Source organism: Rhagoletis zephyria, unplaced genomic scaffold (assembly GCF_001687245.7).
Source record: "Rhagoletis zephyria isolate East Lansing unplaced genomic scaffold, Rhagoletis_zephyria_1.1 Rzeph_scaffold_02960, whole genome shotgun sequence".
NCBI classification, from domain to species: Eukaryota; Metazoa; Arthropoda; class Insecta; order Diptera; family Tephritidae; genus Rhagoletis; species Rhagoletis zephyria.
Window position 1 is genome coordinate 55,852 of NW_016160044.1, and position 4,850 is coordinate 60,701.

Below are 4,850 nucleotides of genomic sequence, written 5' to 3' on the forward strand. Positions count from 1 at the left end.
CATTCATGACAAATTCGGGCATGTCAAGAGGACCGACCGAAGACGTGTATTCCTCATGGAATTGGCAGAACAGCTGGTGGTTCCTCACATGGAGCAAAGAGCAACGAATCCAATTGTACGAGGTATTCAACACCTCAAAGTGGCAATGGTGTTATTCGGTGTAGAGGTACGCATTTCATATATGTATTTATTCATTGAATTCAAGTTCTAAAATCATTTGTTCAACGTTTTTTTCGCAGGTAGCTGCAGGCCCACCGATAGATGATCAACCAGTCCATGCCGTTTCCTCTGCAACTCGACCATCGTGCTCGCTCTGCTATAAATTGGATAAAAAGCAGCGAAAAACTAGATTTCATTGCATGTATTGCAAAAAACCAGTGTGTCAACAGCATTCACATGCCAAGTACGCGTGCGTGTAATGTCGTGCCTAACCTTTGTTTTCTTACTTATTATAAATAAAATAGGGTATATTGTTACCTAGAAAATATAAAAATATGTTTTTATTGTTCACCCTGGCTTTTTACTAGCATTAAACACATTTACACAAACTTTTGGGACACCTGCCTTTGTATTCCCATACAAATCTCATGTAGGTCTGCACAGACCTAGTTGTACCAGTTGGCGACAAAAAATCCCTGAACCTCCAAGGGTTAAATGAACACCACCAATAGTTCTTGCAAACACGCATCGATTTACATCTTTTATTTCGCCTTCGACACAGAATTGTTTTCGTGCAAAATTACACAAAAAAGCTTACTCGTTCGTTTTTAGCCCTGCCATTGTTACGAATTTCGAAAATACGATTCGGAATGCAGCATACTATTTCCACGATTCGTAGCAAAATCCAAATACGAAAAAGTTGCATAATAGGGGTGATTGCTATGTTCCTTCTTAACAGAACGTACTTTAGCATTTTCGACAACCGATCACTTAACCAAATGTCTACAAGAAAAAAAATAAATAAATAAAAATCAACGCGATTCCTTAGAACCTTAAAACTTGCACATTATTGCCCCGGATACATACTCAAAAAAAAATTCTAAAAAATCTGAATAAAAAGTTGAAAAACCAGCTGAAATTTTGCAGGTTTTTTATAATTTTTGCACAAAGTTTGAAATGTGGATTTATAGTTTGTTTGTTATCTATTGAGCTAGGCTTTTATGAAAAAATAATAAACATTAAATAAACAAAAAAGAAACAGCCAAAATCGATGATTTGATCAGCTGATCACAAGTGTATGTATAAAATGATTTTTATATCAATGATCTCAAACCAGTTTAGAATGAATTTTAAATCTGACAGAGCAAATGACATTTTAATATACCTTCCGTACATATAAAGTTTAATAAGAGCAATTCTTTGTGCATACATTTGATAAAGACGTTTTTGGGTAGGAAATGACGTTTTTCAGACCGAGAGGGACGTTTTCTCATGACGAAGACCTGGCAACACTGCTGACCACAAATCCGCTTCGGTTGAAAAATAAAGATTTAATTAACCCCATTGTTCATGACATTCAGAAGAATAAAGCGCCTACCGTATTACAGGTGAAATGATAAAGGAGCTACCACTAACTTCCGTACGTTTTTTATTACATATTTTTAATAACACGTTTAAGTTGGGGCACTTCCCCGACTTATGGAAACTTTCAGAAATAATTATGGAGCCAAAGCCGGGCAAAGATCCGACGGTAGCAAATTCATATCGGCCCATTACCTTGATTTCTGTATTTTCCAAAATATTTGAAAAACTTCTATTGAAAAAATGCAACCTTCTCTAAAAAGTAACCAAATAATACAACATCAGTTTGGTTTTCGTGAAAAACATGGAACTGTGGAACAAGTTAATAGAATTGTTTCTTGTATTAGAAAAGCCTTCGAAGGGAAGCAATACTGCACCGGTATATTTTTAGACATCTCTCAAGCTTTTGACAAAGTCTGGCATGATGGCCTTATATACAAACTAAAGGTTTCACTCCCTGCAAATACGCATGCAATTCTGGAAAGCTTTCTGCTGGGGAGAAACTTCTGAGTCATGCAGAATTCCTTTAGAACGGAAAGTCACCCTTTATATGCAGGTGTCCCTGAAGGCAGTGTTCTAGGACCAATATTGTACGTAAAATACCCGCGTGATTTGCCAACTCATGAAACTCTAACCATTTCAACGTTTGTTGATGACACAGCTATCCTAAGCAATAGTTCAGACCCTAAAGAGGCTTCTTAAAAACTGCAAGAATATTTGAAAAAGTTAGAGCTATAGCTAGGTTCTTGGATGATAAAGGTTAACGAGAGCAAGTGTGTTCAGACAACATTTACTCTGAAGAAAGAAACTTGTGCACCACTAAAAATAAATAGCAAGGCTATACCACAAAAAGATAGTGTGAAATACCTTGGGATGACACTAAATAGAAGTCTAACCTCGAAAAAGCATATAGAAAACAAAATTTCTCAAGCGAAACTAAAACAAGCGCAAGCCTTCAATGAGTTATAGGACACAAATCTAAATTAAGCCTAGAAAACAAGATGTTGAATTTTAATATGATGATTAAACCATGTTGGACATATGGAATTGGGCTTTGGGCACAGCGTGCAGTTCCATTTTGAACAGGCTTCAAACCGTGCAGTCGAAAATTTTACGCGCCATATGCAGAGCACCGTGGAACATAAAAAATACTAATATACACAAAGATCTTAATGTAAATACGGTGCATGAGAACATAAGAGGGCTAAGCACCAGTTACACAGTACGGTTAAGGGACCACCCAAATCGGCTAGCGAGAGATCTTCTTAGGACGAGATATGCAAGAAGACTAAAAAGAAAAGATTTCTCCGATATTACCAAATGATGAGCAATATAATATATGTGGATATCCGCAATATAACAGTGTCGGCTCTGGAACTCGTTCTTTCAGACCGACTACCCAACACCAGTGTCAGTGCGGCTCGGAAATTAGTCCTTTCCGACCGAACATAGCCTACTGGATTAGAATTACTTAAATATAGAGAAGCGAAGGCGCGGCGTGGAAATCAGTCCTTTCCACCTGCCCAGGCCGTGCGGCTCTGGAACTCGTCCTTTCAGACCGTCTGCCCAGCACGATATCCAGCGATCCTGCGCTCGGAATCTTGTACATTCCGACATTCGCAACAACCGCAACAGCTGCAATAACTACAATAAATATATATTTAAAAAAATGCAAAAATTTCTAAGCATTGCCGCAGAAATTTTACAGTTAATGGTAGTTTGTAAGATTTGAAAACTTATTGTTAGTTTCGAGAGAAAGATTCAATAAATAAATACATATTATAACAAAAAATAATAATAATAATAAGAAGCATTATCTTTGAGCGGAAAAATAAAAATCATAAAATAAACATTCGTCACTAGACACGAATAGAAGCGCGAGCTCAAAAGTTGACCGCGAAAAAAGGCGCATAAAAAACTTCAGCGAAGAAAGACTCTTAACATAGTTGACGACGACGAAAGACGCGTTAAAATATTTGACGGCGAAGAAGGACGCGTAAACTTATTTTCGCGGTCAACTATGTTTGCGGGTATACTATTACACCCGTTATATTTCGTTAATAGTCTTTGGGGAATAGTGCTGAAGTGGCAGTCCTTCGCCAAGTATAAATCTATGATTACGTGTCTTTCTTCGCCGTCAACTAGGTTAAGCGTCTTCCTTCGCCGAAGTTTTTCTTAAGCGAAAAACACTAGCGCGCCTTTATTCGTGTCTAGTGATGCATTATTTTTGATCAAAAAAATAAAAATCAAGTATTAATAACTTCCTTTGAGCGAAAAAATTAAGCTCAAATATTAGTTATTATTTTTAATCTTTATTGATTAAACTCGAAAACTAAAAATCATTGTAAATTCCAGTAGGACGTGCGAACACAAATACGTGAGTATAGTTAAAATTGTTTTGCGACGATTACAACTTGTTTTTTTTTTGGTTCAAATTAAAAAGTATTGGTTATTTTCCGTCCCTGTTAAATAGTTTTAAATTTTCAAATACCCACAGAAATAATGGAGTAGAACCCAAAAAAGAATTAAACACATCCATTGAGCCCTTCCTGTGCGATGTTGTTATGAAAACTTAAAATAATTAACTTTTGTATGTAACAGATAGGATTATCGGTTATTAAAACACACCTAATTTAAAATTTAAATTTAAGTTAAATAAGCATCATTGAGTTATTCCTTGAAGACTTCCGAAGGGAAGTCTTATTCGATCAAAAATATTTATTTCTAACGATTTTATAGCAATTCTACGAAAAAAATGATTTTCCCCATGTAAAATGCTTGGAAAACCCCAAAGCCCCGGCGGCACGGGTAAATATAAACCGATATCAAAATAAAACAAGTAAGAAAGTCCAAGTTCGGGCGGAGCCGAACATTAAATACCCGGCACAAATATTAAATATATGATTTTCACCTTTCCGAAAGCTACCGCTACATGGTAAGCCCAGGTGTATCAATTTTGAGTAAATTAGCGTCCTTAAATTTCAAAATATTGACGTTTAAAGCATTTCTAAAATTTACCGTTACATGAAAAGCCATAATTTTAGTCCGATTTCAATAATTTTCATCGTTTTGCCTTTATGTAGCAAGCACAATAAAAATACCGAGTTTGGTACAAATTGGTAGAACGGTTACCGAGATACATATATGTGATCATAAGTGGGCGGTGCCACGCCCATTTTTCAAAATTTTATTATAGACGTATTTCCTGGTAAGGAATTGTTGCAAGCATCAATTTTGAATAAATTGGCTTTAATATTTACTGATTTGTCGAAGATTTCGTATTTCTCCAAATTACCGTTATATGAGATGTGGGCGTGGTTATTGTCCGA

At 36.1% G+C, this 4,850-nt stretch overlaps 1 protein-coding gene across 8 annotated transcripts in view; it reads left to right on the top strand.

Annotated features, from left to right (window-relative positions):
• LOC108368122 (uncharacterized) overlaps positions 1-4,850 on the top strand; it is a 54,751-nt gene that overhangs the window by 46,654 nt on the left and 3,247 nt on the right. The gene's annotated exons all lie outside the window — the stretch shown is intronic.